Below are 26,124 nucleotides of genomic sequence, written 5' to 3'. Positions count from 1 at the left end.
AGTACCAGCAGGTATTTTGCACGTTTACAATTAATGATTTAAAAAAAAATCTGGCATCCTTTAAATCTCTTACTTGGAGGCCCATGTCATTTTGCTTAAGGACGAAGAAATGCCTGTGTTTGGTGATGAGGTTGCCCGTGAGACTGAAAAAATGTCGATTGGGAGGGGGAGAAGAGGGAAGTCCTGTAAGTCAGGCTGCACCGCCCCTAGATTCATCAGTCATAAGTCCCCAGGTCTGGGAACTTGTTCCTCTGCCTTGCCAGCCATCCGCTCCCTGTCCTGGGGTCACCCCTGATCCTCTGAGGATTCATCTGCTGTGTATTTATGTTCATGTCAATTTCTTCTTTATTCCAGGCATAGTCTGTATTGGGGGTGCAGTGAGAGGAGGGTCCAAACACCCCTTTGGAAAACACTCTAGGCAAGAAAGGGGTTAGGGGTGTGTTTTCTGGGGTTGTCTGGGCACCTGGCCTTAGTGAGGACCCAGCAGAGATCATGGTGCTGCCTCCTCCCAGCCTTCCCAGGGCACATACACACATTCACACACGGCACAATCTTGGGCCTCAGCTTTGTGTTCATGTCCCAAGAAGCCTGCCCCTGCCTCAGACTTCAGCTCTCTGATGCCAGCTATGGGCAAGGCTCTTGGCTGTGTTTTCACCCTTAGCAGTTTCTCTCCACCTTCCTTTGTGGCATCCCCCCATCCTTTCCCACAGAGCCAAGGAAACAGGGTGCTGGATCCAGCCTTTTGGGGTGGGGTGCATTTTGAATACTATCTCCCTGGGTCCTAAACCACAGACCACCAAAAATATCATCTCCAGTTCAGAAAACCTTCCTTCTCTTAGGCTGTAGGGACACAAGCCCCATTGTGCTCAGGCCAACAGAGCCTGAAGCCACAAGGAAAACTGGAAGTCTTTGGGCTGCACTAGCCAGCCAATCTGGGGTATAAGTAGAGGTCAGCCCTCTGTTCCCAGAAAGAAGCACCCAGTTTAGGTGGGTTGTAGATCCCCGATCCTGGAGTCTATGGGAGAGGACCCCATTCTCCATAGAAACATCTCCAGGAGGGCTGGAGGTTCAGATTCACCTGCAGACCAGACCTGTCAAACTCGGCCTTAGGCTCCAAATGGAAACTGGGGATACTAAAAGCCCCACGCTGTCTGCAGGCAGGGAATGGCCATTCGTTGAACAGTAAGTATTAGTGATCTTAGCTGAGGGGAATAAGAGGACACGATCTTGAAGGCCAAGGGCCTCCACCCAGTGTCTGGGTGGAAGGGTGAAGCCATCTAAACTCTCAGGCTGAGCATTCAAGTGTTACTGGTACCACCGTAAATGCTTTCGCCTGCTTTGGTCAAGATGTGTCCAGAAAGTGTCCTAAGGAAGTGAGTGGTCTGGATCCCAGACCCCCAGTCTCCCTCCCGGAGTATGACCAGTTGGCCGGGGCAGAGGACCCAGGCTTTTCCCAGCCTACAACAAGAGACAGGCCACCCGCCTCTTGCAAACTGCCCTGGAGGGGGCTGGCTTTACCCCAGCGGGCTCTAGTTATCGGCAGGTGGGTGAGACTGAGAGAATCTCCTATCGGCCTTCCTGGCAGCAGAAAGACGCCCGCCAGTTCCTCTGCCCCTGTTCCCTGCTGGCCCCATGCCTTTCCTGGGCCCCTGTGAGGAAGAAGCGGGTTTCCAGTGAGTGAGGGGCCTCACTCGGAAGTCCTAGAAGGGGAGAGTGATCTATGCTAATTCATGCGCCAGGACCAGGAGCTTGGAAGAGTTGGCGCTGCCGGCCTCGACGTTCAGGGGAATTAACTAGAAAAGTAACTCATTAACCAGGCTGGCAGTGGAGGCGCATCAAGTCGCTGGGCACCCTAGTCTGTCTGAACCCGGAGCCTAGGCTGCCCCTAGACTCCGCTCCCTGGACCCAGCGGCTGCTGTTCTCTTTATGTGGGGCTTCCCCTAGCCTTGCAGAATGCGGCCTCTCTTTGTTCCTCATCCTTCCTGGAAGGGTGGGTGTTTGCTTAAGTAACGGTGTGAGCAGTGGAGAGTGTGGGGTGAGGAGGATTTCGGAGGCTCTTCACTTCCACACCCCCAGCCTCTGAGTGTTGAGTTCAGTAGATTTAGGAGGCTACACTGTGCAGGCAGCTGATCTGGCAGGCACATAATGGAAGTTCAAGTCTCCAATCTGTCACTTACTGACGAGCGATCTTAGGCAACACCACCACCTCTCCCAGGCTCCATTTTGTCATCCGTTAAAATCACGGCCAATGCTGCCTGCAAGGCCGTGGAGGGAGTGATAGAACCCTTCTACCTCCTGATCATGGCAGGCAGTTATACATCTGTGTGTGTGTGTTTTACAAACTCAGAATTGTGCACAACAAAGGGTGAGTTTTACTGTATGTAAGTTACACCTTAGTAAACCTGCCCCCACCCCCGACCCTCCCAAAGCCAGACCTGGATGATCTTAGTCAGGTTACCTAACCTCTCAGTGCCTGTTACATCTTGGCTCTTGAGATTGCTCAAAGATAAGCCTAGCTGATCGTTCAGAATAAGCCCAGCAAAGTGCTTAATGTCTAGCATGTAATGAATGAGCTGTAATAAAGGTAGTCCCTGTCTTTGATATTAATGTGATTATTACCTACTCCCCTCCAAGGCTTCTTGCTGGGCTTCAAGACTGAACAATAAAGTTGTACAAACATAAGCTACTGCTCACCTCATGCTCCTGACATGTTCCCCTCCATCTTCTCCTAAAGGCAAGGGACTTCTAGGGGTGAGAGAGGCTTGCATTCTTGCCTAGGGAGACATCAAAGGGCAGAGATTTCTGGTCCTCTCTCCCATACCATCTGCTCTGAGTTTCCCAGCAGGCCCCCTACCTTTAGAGGTGCAAACAGCAGTGCTTTTCTCTCCCCTGGCTCCTACTGGGCCTGTTTGACAACTGGGGTGGATGCATAGCTTCCTGCAACCCAGGATGGACGCCAGGTGCTGCCTGGGCCACTACCTGTGTGACCTTCACCTTCTTGAGTCTCGGGTTTTCTTTCTGAAAAGGAAATATCAGGATCTTAGTTGTTTGAGAGGAGTAAGTGAGCTAATGCTTGGCACAGTTGTTGTTGTTCAGTCGCTAAGTCCTGTCCGACTCTTTGCAACCCCATGGACTGCAGCACTCCAGGCTTCTCTGTCCATCACCATCTCCCTGAGTTTTCTCAAACTCATGTCCATTGAGTCAGTGATGCCATCCAACCATCTCATCCTCTGTGGCCCCCTTCTCTTGCCTTCAATTGTCCCCAGCATCAGGGTCTTTTTTTTTTTTTTTTTTTTTTTTTTTACCGTTTATCAAATGTTAGTATCAGGCGGTGGCTTTGTACCTGCGGCACTCCGCTAAAGGTCGAGGCAGTTAGGAGCCTCCAGGTGAGCGGTACCATGAGGCTGCACTGTGGGCCCGCCTAGCAGCGCGGGAAGCGCGGACGTCGGTGGAGGGGAAGCCGCTTCCCGGGACCAAGGCATGAGAAAGGTGTCCGGGATGGGGAGATCCTTGGGACCCGGCCAAGAATTCCTCCAACCCACTGTGATTCCCAGCCACGCGGACATTCCATATGCGTAGGACGGCGGTGGGACAACGAAGAGAAAAATTAATATCCTAAAAACATTTCTTAAAACTGTTACTACGGCAAATCCCTTTCTGCTGTCCTCCCTCGAGGCCGTTCGCTGGGCTGGCGCGGCGGCCCGGGGCGAGTATCCGCGTGCGCGCAGCGGCGCCTAGTGGCGAGGGCCGGGCGCTATCGCATCCCAGCCGGCGGCTGAGACCCCGTGTGCCCCACTGCCAAGACCTTCCCGCGACCGCAGCCTAAGCCGGGAAAGAACGTCAAGGTTGGCTCAGAGGAAGAGAGGGCAGCTTGGAAATGCGTCTCCCCTCCCTCCATCGGCTCGCCGCTTCAGAGTTCACCACCCACGCTTGAATTCCAGCTCCACCCCAGTAGGACTTCTTTCGGAAGGGTGGAAAGAAGAAGAGAGCGCGGGTTGTGCTCCAAAAAGGACGGCGAGGCCCCGATCACCTGTTGTCGGGGCGATACCGCGCAGATGAGACCACGACTTCATGCGTCAGGTCCTCGATCCTGCAGCCTGACCACGGTGGCTCAGAAAGGGCCCATGGTGGCTTGAGCTGGCCCGGCCTTGGGTAGAGAGCTTTCCCGTGCGGTTCTCTCCCGTGGGGGTCTCGCGTGCGGTTCTCCTAACGTCACGCCCCCTGACGGCCGGCCGAGGACACCCCGAGACAAGGGTCCCGATGGTTATTACTGGGGTAGGAGTTGATCAGGCAGTCGGATAGGGCGGCCGTGATGACCGGCCCAATTCTCCGGGAGCCCTTATCTGTCCCAGGGCAAGTCGGTTCCTCCATGAGATGTCGTGGAATCCGAGCGGGGTTCATTGGAAACCGGTGTGTAACTGTTCAAGGCGTCCACTGCGGGGGCGGGGGGCACCGAGCCCTCCCAGGAGGGTTGGACCTAGGTCCAGGCTTCTGCAGCCCCAGACGACTGCAGGAAACACGCTCTATCCTTCTCCGAATGTTAGGAGGAGGCTGCCAGCGTCTGGGTCTCGGAGATCCATCCCTTTTGAGAGCCAGCGTTTCAGGAGCCAGGAACTCCGCACTGACTCGGCAAGTTCAGGACCTGACCGTCGCGTTTACCTCCTTCACGACGCTGAGACTCGTCAAATCTCTCAACATACAGGCGGTCCCTTTTCACTACTGAAAGCAAAGAAACAGATCAAAGGAAGTTTAGGTTTCTCTCTTCCCTTGGCTACCTTCAAATGAAAGTCTAAAACCCAAGCAAGGATAGGCGTGGGGGCAGACCGAGGGACACAGGAATTAAGGACCTTGGACGCGTTTGCTCAGCCGACTGCCCGGTCAGGGGTGGAGACAGCTCCCTCTCCCCTGCCCTCGCCCCGCTGGTGGGTGTCTAGAGTTGTTGCTCTCCCCTCCAACAGTCCTAAAAGCTTTGGCTTCATTGGGCCTCCAGGTCACCGACTATTGCCGGAGCTGCCTGCGGCCGGATAAGGTGACCTGCAGCACAGGGTCACAGGACCAGCACGGGCGGCGGGGAACTCATCTGCTGACTCATATGATACCTTCTCTGCCGTCTTTTCGTTTCAGACTCCTCTCTTGACACCCCTCACGGGCCTTGTAACTAGTGGGGCCCAGTCCTTTAAGGACATCCTTGAGGGTGTCAGTGGCAATCCACTTTCAAACCTAGGGACAGTTTCTGAAACGCAGGCGGGTCGCTGGGCCCTCTCTCAGGAACTTGTCTCCTCTTCTTGAACTTCCTCTTTTTCTGGGCTCTGGGGGCTGGACTAGGGCTTAGAAAGATCATGGCCATTGGAGGAAAGAAAGAAACTGGAAGCTTTTTCTCTTGGACGATGCAGCTCTCCAAGAAACCCTGGGAGGATATTGGGGGAGACTTGGAAGGGCAATTCCTCTCCCTGTAACGAATTTTAGCTTTTAAAGGCATGTTTGCACACTCTCAGTGAACCTCGTGATCTGGTATAAAAAGTCATGATACCCATTTTCCAGATGAGAAAATTGAGGCTCAGAGAGGTCATCTGCAAGGAGCCTCGGAGCCGGGCTCCTTCCACTCCCAGCTCCCCAGCGTCCAACGTCAATGCGTTCAAGCCAATGAGAAATGGCAGCAAGGACTCGGCAGGCTGACGGAACACGCTGCGAAGCCAGTCCAGGCGCATAACCCCATTACTTGCCTCGAGCTCGCTTGCCCACTATTGTCCTCCAGGTCACTGTTTCCACCTTAGGTCTCACCCGACACCCTCTTGTTTCCTCCCGGCTAGTCTTCTGCGGACTAAAGCCCCGAGTTTAGGATCAGAGGGTCGGAGGCCTCACTGCGGCCAGTCAGCGCAGGGGCTGACCGGGCTGAGACTTCGTGCGCTCCACACCCTCTTGTTGCTCTTCAAAGCGGCCCTGAAACCTCCGCGGATACCCACAGAGCGGCCCTGCGCCGGCGTCGGGGATCCCGGAGCGCGGCCCGAGGCCCCCTCGCCGCCAGCAAGGCGCCCCGAAGTCCCTGGCCTAGCGACCGACCTCTGCCTCCCTAGTTCTGCGCAGCCTGCGCGGAGCTGGCCTGGCCAGGGGACAGAAGAGTGGCCGGGAGATGGGCGCTTCCGAAGAGGCCCACAGGGAGGGTCTGTTCGCCCCCTTCCTGAGGAGCCTTGGCCCTGGCGATCTTTAATTACAGGCGCCCCCCGCCCCCCCAGGACAATCCGGAAGGAGCCTTCTGAAGGTTAGGGCCCCGAAGCTGCTTGGCTGCTGACATTCAGGGGAGGGCACCCGAAGGTTGGGCACACCAGGCCCGCTCCCCTAGTTGCGTCCCCTCCATGTCTGAGCTCGGGGAGGGGGGGCATGCGGTGCTGCCCGCTTCTCCTGAGACCCCGCCAAGACCCTGGCAGTGGAGGAGAGGCGAGAGTGAGGCCCCACTGCCGGGGCCGAAGCTCAGTTGCGTCCCGTGTGTCCCCCCACCCAGCCACACCCCCGGGGGGGGCCTGACCCTGAGAGGCCGGGCCGCAGCCGCCCCGCACTTAGCTCGGCCGCCAGCCGCTCGCCCGGGGCTGCGCAACAAAGGGTGGCATCGCTGCGGCGCGGGCAGGGACCTCATTGGTTCAATATTAGCTTTTCATTCCAGTCTATTGTGCCCATCTGAGATAATATTGACTCTGAGGTGAGAGCCCGCAGACGACAGGGCTTGTCTAACACTCCACGACAGGGCGCTCGAAGGGAAGAGAACCGGAAACGGGGAGTTCAAGAGGCTGCAAATAAAAGCTCTGGCGCGGAGGCGCGCCCCGGGGCCGCTTAGGGCCCCGCCGCCGGGCGCTCCCAGTGGCGTGCGCCCGGGCCTCGGACTCGGGAACCCGGGCTCGGGAGAGGGGCTTGGGGTCCGGAGGCCGCTCTGAGGCGGGCCACTCCTTTCCATCGAAAACCGCCCTCGTTTACCACCCTCCTCCCCCATCTTCCACACTACTGATTTTGAGGTTCCGCTCCTGGGTAACTCCGGAGGAAAACGAATTCCCACGCACCTTGTTTTAGTTTGCCAGTAAGCCACTGAGCTATTTTTTTCCGTCTAAACGAGATGATTTTTAAGGGTGACTTCGCTGTCAGTGTGTCTCCTATTTCCCCCAACACCAGAAGAGTGAGCACGCCGCGATGATAGTTAGGCTGCAGGACTGGCGAGTGCGCGGTTAATATCAAATTTCTAACTGCATTTTGCTTTGCTTTGAGTCGTCTCCTGCAGCCCATCCGCGGGTTTGTTAACCGCCTTTCTAACCACAACTTTAAAGGGCCTCCAGAACGTTCACGTCTTGCATATAAAGATCCGTTTCAATCTCCAAATTGCCTCTAAATGCCTATGTTGGAAAATGGCCCTTAAAGTTGTCCTAGGTGCCTGAGAAAAGAACACTTACGTTTACACTCGCTGTACAGAAGGCCAGATTCAGGGCTTGCAGTGGTCCTGAGAATGGATGCCCTCAGGTCTCCTTTAGGAAATCTGTGTCTCCCCCCCATTTGGAGTCCGACCTCCTCCCTTAAGAGATAATCTGTTAACCCCGTCACTCCCATAAGGAGCTGATCCAGTCCAAGACACTTGGGTGTCTTGTGGGGAGCTGGGGTGGCAGCATCAGCACCCGGGAACCACCGTGAGCCTCCCTCCTTCCTTTTAGGTGCCCTGTGCTGAGCTGGGGTTCAGCGACACCCAGTTCCAGCACCTTGGATATTTCAGAGAAGGATACTCTGTCTAATATAATATATTTTACATACGGGCCGTTTGTTTTCTATATTGTTTAATATAGAATATATACTATATGTATTTCATCATATTATGTACTGTTTGGAATATATTTAATCTCTAATATTACAATACTGTATCAGTTATTTAACATTTTTATACATTATATATTATACTGTATGTAGTTAGTTCTGAATATATAAGTACATATAAATATATTTATTTTATGTGTGTAAAAGTATTTAGAGAAGCCTTTAATCTTCCTGCAAGTACATATTTGATCGTTTTCCATGCAACGTTATTTTAAAAAATCCTAATCGAAACCACTTTGACACCAGCCATGTCTTTATAACAAATAACCCTGGAGTCCAATTTCGGCTCCAGGGACCGAAGAGGGTAGGGGGAGGGAGGGAACTCTGCCATAAGGGACAGCAGGTTCGCTCTGGAAAGTGGCTTCCAAATGCCCGGTCCCTGGGGACCGAGGAGCCGAAGTTCTGGACTGGGCGGCCGCCCCTCTGCCTGCTCGCGTGGTTGTTTTGGTCTTGAGAGAGGCTGTTTAGAGGCTCCTGTGGTCCCTACACTGATGTCATGAATTAAAAATGAATTTGGAGAGTGCAGCATATGCTCGGCTGCGGCGTCTGCGAGAGCAGCGGAGGCCTTTCACCCCGGGTTCTGGGCTCCAGACGCCGGAATGACGGCTCCGGCCTCGGCGCCTGACGCGGGCGCGCACGCGGGGCTCGGCTCCAACCTGCAGCCGCCCTCCGCCGACCCCGCGCCTGGAAAAGCTGTCTGTGGCTTAGACCGCTTGCAGATCAGGTGGTCCGCTTCTAACATCTATTAAGAGCCGAAGAAAGCAGGCAGTCGGGAGCTCCCGCAGGAGGGCTGGGGCCAGGTGGAAAGGAATCGGGATTTCAGATGTCCCTAGGTTATTAGCCGGAGATCCAGTTTATAGAGGGAGGAAAAAAGATCATTGAAGTCTAGTGGTGCCGACTAAAGCATCAGGAAAGAGAAATGCCCCGACTTTACAGCCCGATGAACCTGAGGGGTCTACTTCTGAGGCCTGGGAGTCCGGAAGAGAAATTGGAGTGGAGGGGGAGGGGGAATGGGGGGCGGGAGGAAGACTTGGAGAAAGGACAAGAGGGATCAGAGACCGCCAGGAGGCAGGGTGTGGCGAGCTGTTTATTTCTTGAAAGTAAATCTCCTAAATGGCTACCTGGCGAACACCTTGTGGAACAAAGCAATGAAACTCGGCTAAAATCTGACCAAGAGATGGGCTTCCCACTTCAGGCAAAACCCCGGGTTCAGCGAGACCCGAAGTCCTCCTCTGATCTGGTCCAGTCCCCAGCCTTAGGGAAAGGTTTTTGCCGACGTGGAAGAGTGCAGGCTATGCCCTCGCGACTCGGTCCCTGGCTTGGACTCTGGGGTATTTGCTAAGATGAGCTGGGGACCAGGAAGTGGGAAAATGTCTTCATGTTGCTAAAAAGAAAACAACTGACCCCTCCTCCTCCCCAGGCTGCAGTCTCAGAGCCTGGCTGCCTGGGGAGGCGTCTGAACACGCACAGGACGCCAGGGCTTCCAGATGAAGGGTGGATCACAGTGCCAACCATGTGGATCTCCCCCAGATGGACTTCAGCACATCTGGCCCATCTGTAGTATTTCCTTCATACAGGTGATTTGTCTTGCCCCTGCCCAGTGTGATAGAAAACTTTGTTCTAATTGTGGAAGTGTTAAGAGTTCCATGTTTCTGCCCCTTGCTCTGAGCCCACCCCCGCCCCATCCTGGTTTAAGGAGCAGATGCTCACGAGTGCTGGGAACAAGAAAGGATCTTTTTCATTGAACAATTGTTCGTTTGCCACCAGAGCATCTTACATGAGATGGTCCATTTCTATCACTCATGGCACCTGCCAAGGGTACTGGGCTAAGCACCTATTACAAGGACCTATCTCATCCAGTCTTCAGAGCAATCCATCAAAATACTTCTCTTCTCACTTTCCAGATAAGAAAACAGGGGGCTCTGAAATGTTAAGGGGTTCACCTAACATACACACAGCTAGTAAAGGAAAGGGTCTATCTGATTCTAGTATCCCACCCCACCCCCACCACCACACCATCTCATTTCCCCAGTGAGGAAGTCCCACAGGGTAAGAAAAGAGAACACTTTGCTCCTGAGTCCACCAGAGTCTGGATCCCCCATTCTCTCCAGAGCATTTATTCCAGTTCTGGAAGAGACAATAAGCAGTTGGCATATGGCTAGTATATATGGTGTATAAGGAGTTTGTTCACACCTCACTTCAGTCATCCCTCCCACCAACCCCTTCAGGTGGGTACGGACACTATCACTGCAGTTTAAAGAAGCAGAAACAGGCTCAGGAAGGTTGAACTATCAGTACATGATCACTGCCCAGCCAGTTCACGCAGAATCCTGGCACTGGCCTGAGCTCATTCCAAGCCTCCCAGCTCCACAGATACCACATATGAGACCATTTAACCAACGGAGTTAGGCCTTGTATTCTGTTGTGAAATTGCTAGGTTGTTTTCTCTTTGTTTTAAGTATTTCTGCGAATGTTATTTTGGGATCCAAAACTTTTTCTTCATTTCTGCCCCTCTTACACACATTCTTTCTCCATGTACATACCAATCTGTATCACAAGACCATCAAGGAAACAGAACAAGGAGTTGCTGCTATCTGAGTTCAAATGTTAGAGACCATAGTGTACAGATTTTATCTACAATTTTTGCTGTATTATTATTTGTATATTTTGTTCAATTACCATTTGCTTTACTTGCATCTCTCAAATGTGTGATCAAGAGTTTAAAGTTGCATATGTGTGGTTTTTTTTCATGACTTTAATAGCATTTTTAACTCTTGCTTGGACAATGCTTTTCTTTGCTAAGATTTAAGCAGAAGAGTTGGAGGTTGGAGAAATCCTTTGAGCAAATAATTCCATATCTAATGGGATAATTGAGACTCCAGATAGGAAATAGCTCAAGGTGTCTCTGACTTTGAGATGATGTACCATGTCCCCTGCCACTAGCAAGTCCTTAGCCAGGGAGGGTGTTCTCAGCCTTCAGGTGGCCAGGGCTCTATCCCCACACTCATTCTGAACCTCATGTCTTCACTCTCCCCAAGAGCCATGGCCCCACCTCCCATGAAAAAGCTTTATTTTTTCTCATTATTATAAAATTATATGTATATCTGTATACTAGACTAGTGCTTCCCTGGTGGCTCAGATGGTAAAGAATCTGCCTGCGATGCAGGAGACCCAGTTTGGTCCCTTGGTCAGGAAGATCCCCTGGAGAAGGAGATGGCTACCCTTCTCCAGTATTCTTGCCTGGAGAATTCCATGGACAGAGGAGCCTGGCAGGCTATAGTCCACAGGCTTGAAAAGAGTCAGACACACTTGAGCAACTGACACGTACACACATACTAGATTAGAATATATAATGAAGATAGTAACAATCACTTAAACCCCTCCTGACCAGAGGTCACTACTGTCAGCATTTGGGATGTTAACTTTTGACGATCTTGGAAAAGAAAAGAAGTTTATATTTATACCTTTTCATTGCCAGTGTTCTGGTAAGGAAAGGAAAGCAAAGAAATATACTATATGATTCTATTTACATGAAGTTCATAACTGGGTATAGAATTCAGAAGAGTGGTTGCCTCTGGGAGAAGGTTCACTGGAAAGGAGATCAAGGGAACTTTCTGGGATCCTAGAAATGTTCTATATCTTGATTTGGGCCATGGTGACACAGACACATACAACTGCCAAAACTCAGCGACCTTAAGACCTGTGTATTTTATTGTGAAATTTTATGCCTCAATAAAGAAAAAGAAAGGAAAGCATTCTGGAAAAATACTATAGCAAAAGACCAGACTAGGAATATGGGGAAGGAGAAAAAGAAAGCGTGAAATACTGAGCTAAGACAAGGCAAACACAATATCTGGAACTAAATAGAAGAGGGTAGTAGGATTGGCTACCCACCTCCCAGGGCACCAGCCCGCAGCACTGCTTCCCTCTGCAGGACAGCAGTTAAGTCCAAAAGGCCTTAAAAAGGGAATACAATCTGAAGATCCAGATGGGCCCACCATCTACCAAACTCTCCCTCTTTGATGTTGTTACTCTTTTATATTTGCAGTGAGGCATTGCATTTCCTGATAGAGGCAGGGGATGGAGGTGAAGGGGTGGAAGGGATTTATTTGGATTTTCGGTATTTTTAAAGGGGGGTAAGATGGTGGGGATGCATGTGTGTGTATCCCTTGGAGCCTAATAAGAATCTGTGCTGGAGTCAGAAAGGGAGATTGAAGGTCTTAACTCTCAAATAGATTATGTTCCAAAAGTTTCTTTCTTAATCACTATGTAGGACTCAGTATATTTTTACCTCATAGAAACGATGTTATAAATGATGGTCAAAGTTCCAAGTTTCTCCTCCCCCAAAGTCTATTAAGTGAACTAGTCATAAGATATAGAATTTTACACTTGGTAGAAACATAATTATAATGGTTGTGTGCCACATTAAAAAAAAAATAGGAAGAAAGCAAAATTCTTTTCTTTTTCCAAAAATATATCTTGCTATCTTTGAGGCACTATGTTGACATCTTATAGGTGTTTGGGTAGAGGTTGTCAGAATTTTTAAAAACAGAAAAATAGAAGTGAATGTTAACTGACAAGGGAAAACACGTTTCAAAGCAGGCAGAGTTGATGGGATAAGGAATTAGATGAAGACTTATGAAGAGACTGTAAGGGGTCCTGGAGCACTCTGAAGGTTGAATGGCCCTAAATCTGTTTCTACTTCAAAATATATGTCTTCCCTTTTCACTGCTACCAGAGCATTACAGTTTGACTTCTCAGTCATGATTGGAGTTGGTTGGTTGGTTGTCCTTTACTTTTAAATAATTTGGAGAGAGTAGAGTAGGATAAGACTTACAATTCCAAAGAGAAAAGGAAAGGAGATTTAGAAGGTATGTAAACCTAGAAGAAGGATTGTCAGAGGTAGATTTGAGCCAGTAGTGATGGAGGAAAAAGCATAACTTGAAACCCTGGGGAAGAAAGAAAAGGTGATTTCCCCAACAGCCACCAGGTGGCGAAGTTGGCTCAGGACAGCTTGGTGGCCATCTTGAAAGGAGAGTGGGCTAGGAAGCTCTGTGCTCTCACAAGGATGGGGCCACTTAACATTTATGGTATCAGGGGATCATTTATTCATTTATTCACAACCAATATTGTGCATTTACCGTTTATAAGGAAATTTGCAATTGGCTTGCAATTAACAGGGTTAAAAAATTTAGTGAATTATGATCCTTGCCTTCAAGGGCTAGTTGGGGAACTAGAAAATTTAATGTGCCCAGACATGAAATTTTTTATGTTTTTCCCCCCATCAGTAAGTTGAGGGTAATAACAATACAGGCTTTACTGACCTCACACAACTGTTCTAAGGCTAGAATATGATGAAAGTGAAAGTTGCTCAGTGGTGTCCGACTCTTTGCAATCCCATGCACTATACAGTCCATGGAATTCTCCAAGCCAGAATACTGGAGTGGGTAGCCTTTCCCTTCTCCAGGGGATCTTCCCAACCCAGGGATCAAACCAGGGTCTCCTGTATTGCAGGAGGATTCTTTACCAACTGAGCTATCAGGGAAGCTCTAGAATATGACTGGGGAGTAAAAATGCCTTTGTAAAGTACAAGTGTCAGGCAATTAATTGTGAAAATGATTTTCAGCTGTGTCCTCCCTTTATGGTCAATTATTCATTCAACAAATGTTTATTGTGTACTTAGGCTGAATAGTCACTGTTCTGGGCACTGGGAACATAGCAGTGAAGAAAACAGACAAAACCTCTGACATCTCTCAGTAGGACCTTCTGCTGACATGAATAAGACTCATCAGTCATATGATGTGAGAGAGGCAGAAAGCTTATAGCTAAAATGAGCCTATATATATACTGTTTGGAATATTGAAAAATCGGAAACAATCCAAGTATCCTTTAATATGGGACAGGTTTTTCAAAAATTATGATACTTCCATACTACAGAAAACTGTGTAACTGTTAAAAGATGGAAGTAGCTATCTGTGTGTAGTGTTATGGAAAGATTCCCAAAGCCTGTAAAAGGTGAGGGGAAACAAGTTTCAGAATAAAACATGGTATGACCCTAGTAATGTGTCAAATAAACACTGCCTATCTGTGTTTTATTCACATTCTAATATAAAGTTCCATGTGAATACTTACATGTAAACTCAGGGAAAAGTTCTTGAAAGATACACAGCTGGCAATTGGGTTATTTTAGGGTAGGAGAGCTGACATGGTTGGGGATGGTGTGGACTGGGGATTTTAAAACCTGTTGTTCAGTTGCCAAGTCATGTCTGACTCTGACACCCCATGGACTACAGCACGCCAGGCTTCCCTGTTCTTCACTATCTCCCAGAGTTTGCTCAAATTCATGTCCATTGAGTCAGTGATGCTATCTAACCATCTCATTCTCTGCCACCCCTTCTCCTTTTGCCTTCAATCTTTCAGCATCAGGGTCTTTTCCAATGAGTCAGCTCTTCACATCAGATGACCAAAGTATTGGAGCTTCAGCATCAGTCCTTCCAATGATTATTCAGGGTTGATTTCCTTTAGGATGGACTGGTTGGATCTCCTTGCATTCCAAGGGATTCTCAAGAATCTTCTCCAGCACCACAGTTCAAAACATCAATTCTTCAACGCTCAGCCTTCTTTATGCTCTTTACAACTTAACGATGGTAGTTTCTGACAACAAGGGTGCATTCATGTATTATGTAATTAAATAAGGAGACACATGCATGTGGGTACAATTAAGTTATAGCAGTATGATTACAGATGACAATTGTTACTCTTTTAATCTGCTATAATGTTGTTTTAATATGTCTACAGAGAGATATACACATAGATGAGATGATGCCAAAACATAAAAGGTAGAATTAAAACACTGTGTCCTGGCTCAGAAATCTTGCCTCTCCCCAACCCACCTGCAGTTTATAGTGAAGCTTTTTTTAAGAGCATCATGGGATGTTGGAATAGAAACACTTGGTCTCCCAGTTTTGAGGCCCATGTAATTATTTCAGTTAAGTAGCCTCAAGGATCTTTGCTAAAGACATGATTTCATTATGAGAGCATCATGCCTCTTCCAGCAGTAACTGAGCTTCAGCTGGAGCCAACACAGGGGATCTGGTATGGAATAGGTGGATCCTAACAGGGTCCCCTGGTTCCCAAACCAAGCCAGGTGAGCTAGCTTTAACTTTGGCAATCTCTGAAAATCAGGTCAAGCATCCTGGCTGAATCTCTTCCATCATCTCTGTGACCTTGGGCAGGTCTTTGCTGCTTCTGAGTTCAATGTCAGGAGCCACACTGTATGGCCTATAACATCATTGCTGCTCCTAAGCTTAGGATTTCTATTGTGGCAAGTTGTTGAGATCACACTGTTGATGTGCACCTGCCATGTGCTGGGACCAAGAAGCAGAAAAGCAAGGTCCTTGGTCGTAAGGAGCTGTGGTGGAGTCAGATTCTTGGTGCGGGGGATGTTGAAGCTGATGAAACTGCTGGAAAGGTGGACTCAGAAGAGAAGCACGGAGATCCTCCTCCACTTTTCTGCCATCTCTGGCTCTAAATCTCTTGGAGAAAGCTGGCCTGTGTTCTTCTAGCCCCTTCCTTCTGAAGCAAAGCTGGCAGCAGGGCCCCTTGCCATGTTGGGTGGCTTCAGGTCCTAGAGATGAACCACATTCATGTTATTTAGAAAAAAGAAAAAAAAAAAAAAGAGTCTGAGTGATGACAGGGATAGTGGGGTCAGGGTGAGCTCTAGGAGGACTGGAGACAGACCTGGGCCTTACAGTCAACCCACTGGGATTCAGCACACTCTTAGTGAGCACCTGCTCTCTGCCAGGCACTTGGCTAGACTGTGGGGGCACAGGTGTGAATCAAACCCGGGGCTGACAGAGCAGGCCTTCAGTGGTTAGAGGCCTGCCCGCTAACCACTTAGAAACAGGGCACAACTCTGTGCCCTTCTCCAGGGAGCCCCGAGAGAGCAGAAAGCTGGGGGTGTTAGCCAGTCAAGTGCCAAGCCAGTTTCACCCCAGAGCTGCTGGCGGAAGCCCAAGCACCCTGGACACTGAGTCAGGGGATGGGGATCAAAAGTCATCCTCAGCGGTGCAGAAGACTCCATGGGTGCCCTGTGTCCCAGCCAATCTGGAACAAAGGGAACTTGCTTCCGTGGGCTAGGGGCAGGGGGTGTTCGGTGTTCCCCACACCGAAGATTTAAATACTTATGCCAGTAAAATTGTTAGTCTTCTCCTTTCTGGAGTCTGAGTTTTATCTCTTTTCAAGAAAAACCTTTCTCATCCTCAAGGTTATGGAATTCTTATTTTTTAGTTTCCTTTCCAACTTCACATCATTTTTTAAAAATGTATACATCTTTAATATATTTGTTTTTGTTTTTTCTGCAAATGTGGCATAAGGTGAAAACCGACTTTTTTACCCTCCAAACAGATAACTATTTCAGCATTGTTTATGGAAAAATCCGGTCCTTCTCCACTAACAAGAAATACAATCTTTGTCATATATAGATTCCCATATATACATTTTATTTCATTTATCTGTCTTGTTCTATCCTATTTTCTATTTTATCCATTTCTCTATCTGGTATTCCTACAACATTGCCATAAGTTTCCCTGATGGCTCAGACAGCAAAGAATCCGCCTGCAGTGTGGGAGACCTGGTTTCAATCCCGGTTGGGAAGATCCCCTGGAGAAGGGCATGGCAACCCACTCCAGTACTCTTGCCTGGAGAATCCCATGGACAGAGGAGCCTGGTGGGCTACGGTTTATGAGATCACAATGGGTCAGACATGACTGAGCGACGAAACACACAGTACAACATTATCATACTGCCTAATTACTCTGACTTTGTAATAGCTTTTAAAATCCAATAAAGCAATCCTCTTCTTTTTCTTCTTTTATAAAAAATGTCTATTCTCATGTATATGGCTTAGATAAAATTTAAAATCAACTTGTCCTTTCAATCAGAAATTTTACTGAAATTGCATAAGAATTACAAACTAATTTGGGGAAGGATTGAAATCTTCACAATATTTACCAATCCCAAGCAGAAGAGTAATTTACTGCATTTGATTTTATTCAATGTACTTCAGTATGTTTCTAAACAGGTCTTAGATATTTCTTATATGAATAAGTCATTGTATTTTCAGTTTTGTGGGAGATTTATGCTTTGTTTTGTTTTTGCTATGGTGAATGGAATAATTTTCATTTTATATTTTTAACCTGTTATTACTATTATATGAGAAAACTAGCTTGTGTCTGGGAATCCTTGCAAAGTCTCTTATTGTTTCTATTAAGTAATCAGTTGAGTCTCTTGGATTTTCCATTTAATAACTGCTTTACTTATTACCAAAATAAAGCATGTCTCTTGTAGAAAATGAAAACATACAAAAGGAAAGAAACAAGCAATATCTGTAAAATCTACTCTTCAGATTTAGTCATTCTTTACATTGTGATGAATGCCTTTCAAAAAAATACATGTTATATACATGCACATATATATTTAAAATAGTATCATAATATATATAACATTATACATATATCTACTGACGTAAACAGACATATATGTCTAAGAATTAAGTAGACATATGTCTATAGAGTCTTACAAGTAGCATCATAATATGCATATTGTTTTCTAACCCATTTTTCCTACTTAATAAAATTTCACATTATAGTTCTAAATTATCATTTTAATCGCTCCATTAGGTGTATGAATTTATTTAAGCAATCCCCTATCTTTGAACACTTAGAGTCCATTTTTTAATATTACAAATCTACAGTGAACATCTTATGACATAGGTCTTTGTGAATATTCATGATTATTTCTTTAAGAGAAATTTCTAGAAGTGGACTTTCTGTATCCAAAGGCATGCAGAAATCTAAGGTTTCTGTGATGAAGTGGACAAATTGCCCTCTAGAAAGCTTATTCTCCCACCTCCACTTATCAATACGTATTTCTTCTCCATGTTTCCCTTTCATCAATGAACATTATACCATACGAATTTCTTAAGTTTTTAAATGCACTAGTACCATTTTTAATAGTAGCAGGGTATTCTGTCAGCCACCAACCCTCACTGGAACCTTCACAGTTATTTGTGTTTTCTGGGATAACCCAAAATTCCTGATTTCCAGAAAGTTTCTGATCCCTAGCAGCTTTGTTAAATGATGGGGAGCCTCAGTTTGGGGTTCCGAATTCTCAAGCAGAAATAAAATGGTTAATTCAGCTTTGATCTTGTTTCCTCTGTGTAGCAGAAAGGTGGCCAGGATGCTCCTGAAATGTTAAGTATTCTAAGAGTTTGCTACCTACAAGGAGCAGAAGATCCATTTATATTTTACATAAAAACACCCCTTCCCTGTCATTTTTTGTCAGTAGAAAAAGGTGTCATATTCCTCCCCATCAGGTGTTCGTTTGGCAAGAAACTCCTAATTCAGAAACCCTTCCAGCAAGGGGGACACATTTTCTAAGCAGCAAATGACTACAAACACATCTGCATTGACAAGTCACAACTTATATCCTTCTATGGTGTTTCTGCTCTTTTGAAAATGTTAATAAAAACTTAATGTGGAAAAAAAACAACTTTTTCCAAATATGTGTACCAATGAGCCTGAGGCAGCTCATAGTTTCTTATAAAATAAAGTAGGTCACTCACATCAATCATGTTGTCTTAGCACATTTTTTCCAAATTAGGAATTCTCAATCCATCATACCATGTTATGGCATCCCTTTTCCAAACATTTCCTTTTAATATGCTCTTTAACATGATAAGCAAATCTAATAGAATACATTAGTGTCACTTTCCAGTGATGGAGTGTTTCCTCCTGTTGCGATCCACGAAGAGTTCAGGGAAAGATTTTCACTGGTTCACCCTCTAACAGCAATTGCTTATTGAAAATACGACAATGCCCCCAGAGTGGCCAAGGCCACACTGGGGTGTTGGCCTTAGAAAGATCACAGGCTTCCCTCCTCACCTCTCCATGTGCCATAGATGTAGAAAACTCAAAAGATGTGTGTGTCCCAAAGCAAAACAATAAATCCAGATTCTGTACGTGAGGAGTGTTTAAATTTAGCCATCGGTTCAGTAGAGTTGCACATGCACACATACTATCCCATATAGATCAAAAGCTTGTACTGGGCTTCATTTTAAAACCACATTGCTCGCAGAACATTTCCAAATCTCCTGAATCATGCAGAAAGGGAGGATCCTTGGCTTAATGTGTGTGAGATTCTCCAAAACCAGTTACCATCTTCTTGCAAGTGAATTTGGACCCCATGTGAAATGCACACTCTGTTTACAACCCACTTGAGATAAATACATTTGCATGTTCCTGTAGTTGACAACATTTACCTGGCAAAAGCAGAGTCTTTGTTTCCACTCGTATCTCTAGTTCTCAGACTCATGTGCTCAGTGTTAGCACTTGACTTTCTTTGGAGATTTTTTATTTGGACAGAGTTTTGGAATAAAACATTTGTGAAAGATGGGAAGCGGAGAGGGTTGAGGGTGCCCAGGAATTTTGTTTCAGGCTTTTGGCCACCCAACAAGAAGACATCTGAATGGAAAAGGGAAAGTTCTGTTTGTTTTCTGGACCTCTTGTTTGGACACGTGGGGGTCCCACAGACACTGGTTTCTACTGCCCATTCCATAAGTCACATGACTTCTTCCTCCAGTCTTGGGAAAGAAGACTTGCCACCGTCCCATTCTTGCCCAGAGCAAATAACTTGAGGCTGTGTGTGTTCAGGAAATGTCATTAACTCATCACAAAAAGGACTGTGCTGGGGGCAGTGGAGGACATAAAAATGAAGCCTAGCTCCTGCCCTTAAGGAGTTTGAAGTCAAGTTTGATATCAAGTAGAACATGACAAAGAAAAGCAAAAACATTCAGGGAGTTCAGAGAAGAGAAGAGAAGAGAGAGGTCACGGACAGGTGAGGGAGGATGTAATAAAAGATGGAGAAGATGATCTTGCAACCAGGTCCAGCTGGTGAGCATGCTTTGGACCTACACAGATGGAGGAAGGGAATTTTAGGTCGAAAGCACAGTGAGAGTCACAGGACAGGTATGAGAAAGCATGCAGGGAAGTGTGGAGGCATGACAGACAATTCAGGACCCACGGAAAACAGTCTTGTAAAGAGAAGCATGAAAGGGAATCAGGGAAGGGACATCGACACAAGTGTGTGAGGAGTCTTGAGCGCCAGCATAAGGAGCGAAGTCTCCAGGCAATGCTCCCCCTCCATGTCCCCAAGATTGTTCTGGTCACATCACCACATTTGTCTGAAATAGGGAGAATATATATATATATATTTTAATAGGGAGAATATTAGGGTGACATTTGAACCCCCTCAGTCTTTTATCTCTTTACATTTCTCCTTCTATACATAAGAAAATGCCATGGCAAATTCAAGTGTTTCACATTGCTGAGCTTTGGAGCACCATCCTGGAAATTCCTATTGGCCTCAAAACCATTGCTCACAGAGGTTTAAGATTCTCCCAAGGTTCAGTGTTTTCTATGAGTTGATTACATTTGTAGAAGCTGCCCCGTCCATGACCAAGAGGAGACTGCACAATGCAAGGCTCGAGGTGCTTTGGGAAATCCATCAGTTTGTTCACCAAACCTTTATCAAGCAACTACCACCCTTCCTGTTGTTCTACTTGCTGGGGACAAGGTGTGTAAACAAGACAGACAGGGTCCCCGTCTCATGGGCTTTACTTTCTGGTAGGACAGACAAAAAGTCACCAAGATCATGTTAGAGTTATAAGAGAAACAAAGGAAAGAAGCTAAGTTACGTGATAAAGAGTGATGGGAGGCGAGAGAAGGACAACCACATCCGAGAAGGTGGTCGGAGGAGACCTGAAGGATGGAGCCCAAGAAGGAGCCAGCTAGATGAACAGTGACCAGGAGAGAAACATGGTGAGCAGAGGACAGAGCAAGTGCAAGTGTGTGGGGAGCTGGAAGAAGCTAGTAAGTGAAAGGGAGAGGATGAGCAGATGGGGCGGGAGCCCATTTGGGATTTGAGGTGCCATGGGAAGTTCCTGCAGGGTTTTCAGGGAGGAGCGACTGAGCTATGAAGGTTGGAGTCCCCACTTGAGAGGCGCCATTCACCACCATCTGCTCCGGCCTCGCCCTTGCTGACTTTCCCTACAAATTCAAAATGAGCGCTCGGAGTGCATCAGCTTTTATTTTTACAGCAATCTTTGTACCCAAACCACCGTAGCATTTTTAATAACAAACTGGCAGGGAGTCAGACATCTGTACTTGAAAAAAACAGCCCAAGCCAAGTATTTCTAAATGTTTTATATTTACTTGTAACATTAGAATAACCATGAGGTTGCTTTTTGCATAATCGGAACCATTCTCATTAGGGTTCGACAGATCTCATCCTTCGTGGGTTTGGGTGGTGGTTTTCATTATGGCAGTGACATTGATCTGACGAGAGTGAATCTCTCCTTGAATGTTTGTGGATTAAAGGGGGAAGAAGTTGAGAGAAGCCAGGGCAAGCTAGGAAAATAAGAACTCTGTAAAGATAGCCATCAGCGTGGCACTGGAATGCCATGAAAAGAACCCAGCTCTCCAAGTTCAGCAAAAGTGTCCTAGAGGTTCAGCTGGCTGACCTTGGGTGAGTCTCTTAACCTCCCTGAGCTTCTGTCTACTGGGCAAAATGAGGATGATAATAAAAACTACTTCATGGAGTTGTGGTGAGATCTAAATAAAATAGCATAGGTAAAGAGACTTGGCACACGGTTGTTTTCTGCTTGCCTACCTCCAAAATTTGTACTTAACATCCAAGATTGAGATACTACCCCTCATCCTTTTTCTATAGTAGGTTTGCAAGATTTATCAAACAAAAATACAGCATACCCAGTGAAATTTTAATTTTAGGTAAACAGCAAATAATTATTTAGCATCAATATGTCTCATACCATGCTTGGGATATACTAACACAAGGCATCCTGTATTTTATCAGGAAACCCTATTCTAAAGGTTTACTAATCCTAAGAAAGAGGGCTTTTTAAATTTTATTTTATTTTTAATTGGAGAATAATTGCCTTATAATATTGGTTTGCTGGTGTACATAGATGCCCTCCCTCTTGAACCTCCTTCCCACCTCCCACCCTTTTCCACCCCTCTAGGTTGTTACTGAGCCCCAGTGTGAGTTCCCTGAGTCATAGAGCAAATTTCCACTGGCTATGTATTTTATATATGGTAGTGTACATGCGTTCTCACTACTCTCTCCGTTCATCTCACCAGAAAGAGGGTTTTTGAGACCCAGTTGGGTCCTGTTATTCTACCTGGGCACCTGTGTTGGAGGCAGTTTGATATCCTTGTTAAGATTGTGTCTTTCTTGCTCACTGAATCCCCAGTGCCCAGGACAGAACCAGGCATATAGTAGGTGCTCAATAAAAATGTATGGCATGAGCAGCTAACAGCCTGTAAGACCTCATTATAAGTCCATCAGATGGGGAGTCATATATGTTTTAAACATGCATCTCCTTTACCTGAGGTTGACATGAAGACAGACCCGCTGACCACCCCAGCCCTCACTCCCACCCCCAGAATCAAGCTGGAATTGAAAAGCAGGGTGACTATCACATGTGCAGTCAGATCTGTGCAGTTTATACCACAGATCCTGCCCTGAACTCCCCCCAGTCCATTGCTCCCCCAAAACCACAGGGGTTGCAAAAGTATTTTATGCCGACTCATTTCATACTTCATTAATACTCTGACTCCACGTTCAGAGTCCGCTTATCTTTCTTCCCCTTCCATCTGGGAAGCAGGACATCTCTGGGGCTGGGACAGGGGAATGGCAGGGTCTGGGGCTGGGAGAAGCTGCTTCGCCAGTAGAAGGTAAAGAAGTCAGTTGTGGCCCTTTCTGAGCTTCCTAGGCCCGCCCCTGTCTACATTTCTGGAGAAGTTGTGATTACAGAAGATTTCCCCAGGAATCCAGGCTAGGCTTGTAAAGAAATGATCCCAACATCAAGAAAAGAACCCGGCCAGTAAATTCCTAGTTAGTTCATTTTCTAAGACTTCTGAATGTGTTTTGAATTTTCTCTAAATTAAGATAATCATAAAAGGTTAAGATATTTAAACAGAGCTCCACCTGATCCCAGGGCTTGATGTTTATGCTTAATTGGTTCCCGAACATATGGTTCAGAGCTTCTTATAAAAACAGGGTAATGACTGGAGGTATAGTTGGGTATTAGATTGAATGATGTTAAAGGGACATTCAGACCCATCTCAAAGGCCTTAACCTGCCCTTGATCTGTGCTGGAAGTTTTTGCTGACATCTGTTTCAAAGAGATATCAAAAAAAACTTTCCATTGGCCCCTGATAAAACTAAAATGCACATGGAGATAGATATCAGGCATTAAAATACTTAAGATTCGACATTGCCTGAGGAATGTGTGGCCCCAGATTATAACCTTTGGGGTGAGGGGGTAGATGAGGAGGGTCGTTGCCTCCTACAGTCAGAAAGGGCGGCTCTGAGAACAGCAAGGAGCAGCTGGGTCATAAATGTCCCCAGGGCCCTTTGTTCCTTCCGTGTGTTTCAGCCCCTGATAATAAATTAGGTGCTCCTCTGTGGCAAACAAAATTCATCAGGTCGCCAGAAGTCACATCCCCAGCTACCACACTTCCCCGGCCCACCCCTCCCCCTCCCTCCTCCTCCCTCCCCTCCCTCCCCCTCCCTCCCCCTCCCCCCATCCCAGCCGCCAGGCAGGCGCCCTCAGGAGGAGGAGCGAGGTATTGCACTCATCTGCAATCTTGGGTACCGCTGTGCGCGGAGCCCCATCCCTTCCAGCGAACGCGTGTGCTTGCTCTTCAAAACACAGCTGTCCCTCACCAGCCTGTCATCCCATTTCTGCCCCTAAATCCTTCCTGTCTGGGCACCCTGGATCCATTCTGTTTGTCAAAATTTGGGCCATAAATCAGGCCCCACCAAAGGGATCAGACTCATCTCTTCCCCCTGCAGTGCATCTCATCTACGGAAATTCATTAATTCATGCATCCAGTCAGCTGTCCTTTCAACAAGTACTTCTCAAGCACCGATTGTGTGGGGGGTATGATCTGCTATGGGAAAACCAGAGCTGATTTTAGTCCAGCCCTCCAGGGGCTCACTGTCTAAGGAGGTGAGGCAGATACTGGAAGACAGCTACTGTGAGGCCTTTCACGGTGTTTGAGAGCAAGGAAGCAACATGACTGGGTTCCCCAGTGACTCACTCAGCGGGAAAGAATCCGCCTGCCAACGCAGGAGATGCAGGAGTCACAGGAGATGCGGGTTCCATCCCTGGGTCGGGAAGATCCCTTGGAGTAGGAAGTGGCCACCCACTCCAGTATTCTTGTCTTGGAAATCCCATGGACAGAGGAGCCTGGTGGGCTACAGTCCATGGGCTCTCAAAGAGTCAGACACAACTGAGTTGAGTAAAACAGCAACAAACAAACAAAAGCAACATAATACAAGAAACAGGAGAGGGGAGATCATTTCAGGCAGCGTAATGAGAGTGACTTGAGGGAAGACATGGCGTTTGCCCTGGGCTCTGAAGGATGCACCCATGTGGTCCATGGTAACTGAGGGTGACTAGGCACTCCAGGTGGAGGGAATGGCAAGAACAAAGGACTCCACTGTGGTCCAGAAGCTGTGAGTCACTTTCATGGTAGAGTCAGCATACCCATCCCCACTCTGACCTTCAAACATCCTTGTGAAGTTGATAAGGCAGGGATAATTATTTCCACATCACAGATAAGAAAACCAAAGTGCACCGAGGTTATATACGTTCCCTAGGGTTTCACAGTCCAGATGCAGCAAAGCCTAGATTCCAACTCAGGCTTAAACTTCCCAGATACACCTGAGGCTGGAAAGTTAAGAAGAGGTCAGTTTGCCAAGGGTGTTAAATGAAAAGCTGTGAAGTGAAGTGAAAGTCGCTCAGTTGTGTCCGACTTTTTGCGACCCCATGGACTATAATATAGTTCGTGGGATTCTCCAGGCCAGAATACTATAGTGGGTAGCCTTTCCCTTCTCCAGGGGACCTTCCCAACCCAGGGATCAAGCCCAGGTCTCCCGAATTGCAGGTGGATTCTTTACCAGCTGAGCCAAATGAAAAGCTGAGGAGGTTGCTATTTCCTCTGCCATCACGGGGAGTCATCGAGGACTCTGAGCAGGGCTGGAAGAGCCATGGGGCAGCTAAGAGCAGAAGAAGCCACAGAAGAAAGAGGCTGGGTACAGGTGGATGAAGGAAGAACAGGTGGCAGTCCCTCAGAAGCAGTAACATCCAACCTGGGCCACGAGCTGGAAGAGAAAAGAGAACGGGGTGCAAGGGAGCGAGTTAGACTCCAATCATGCCGAAGGCAAGAAAGAGGCTCCAAGAACCACTGTGGGCGTGCTCTGAAAGAGCTGGCTCTGACTCCTCCCCAAACCAGCTGAGACTTCAGCATCATTGACAGCTACAGTTTAGACTGATTACAATGAGCCAAGTGCTTCCGCGTATACATCTTCAATTCTCATGACAACCTTGTGGTTTAGTCACTGAATTGTGTCCAACTCTTTTGCGACCCTGTGGACTGTAGCCCACCAGGCTCCTCTGTCCATGGGATTTCCCAGGCAAGACTACTGGAGTGGGTTGCCATTTCCTTCTCCAAGGGATCTTCCTGACCCTGGGATAGAACCCACATCATTTGTGTGTCAGGCATTGGCAGATCTTATGAGGCAATGGCTTCCCAGGTGGTGTTAGTGGTAAAGAATCCACCTGCCAATGCAGGAGACATAAGAGATATGGGTTCAATCCCTCGGTCAGGAAGATCCCCTGGAGGAGGAAATGGCAACCCGCTTCCAGTATTCTTGCTAGGAAAATCTGTCCTTGGGGGGAAAATCCTAGAGGAGCCTGGCAGGTTAAAGTCCATGGGGTTTCAGAGAGTTGGACACGACTGAGCATGCAATGCATGCTTGAGATACTGAAGCAAATCTTATTATGTCCATTTTACAGATGAGCAAACTGAGGTCCACAGTGGTTAAGGCTCTTGACCATGATTACCCGGGGAGTACATGGCTTATCCTGGAATGTGAACAGGTCTTCCCACCTGGTGCCTGAACTCCTGATGACTACCTCCAACCACCCTCTCTTAGGTCTTAAATGCCACTCAGACAGCCAGGGGTGAGGTGGCTTCCATCGCCCACCAAAGTGCATCTGCCTAGCTGCCCTTGGCTGGCAAACCTCTCCTCAATCTGACCCAAAGTTACCTTTTTCCTTTGTTACCTCCCCCTGGGTCCCTAGGGGTGCTGCTGCCACAGCCCAGCAGGCAGGAGGGCAGATCCAGGCTG

At 47.4% G+C, this 26,124-nt stretch overlaps 1 long non-coding RNA gene across 1 annotated transcript in view; it reads left to right on the top strand.

The window, feature by feature from the left end:
- The window catches only part of LOC133070464 (uncharacterized), a 126,237-nt gene that overhangs the window by 860 nt on the left and 99,253 nt on the right, over positions 1-26,124 (top strand). The gene's annotated exons all lie outside the window — the stretch shown is intronic.

Source organism: Dama dama, chromosome 15, assembly GCF_033118175.1.
Source record: "Dama dama isolate Ldn47 chromosome 15, ASM3311817v1, whole genome shotgun sequence".
NCBI lineage: Eukaryota > Metazoa > Chordata > Mammalia > Artiodactyla > Cervidae > Dama > Dama dama.
The sequence above is the reverse complement of the archived record's forward strand: the minus strand, read 5'-3'. Positions and strand labels throughout refer to the sequence as shown.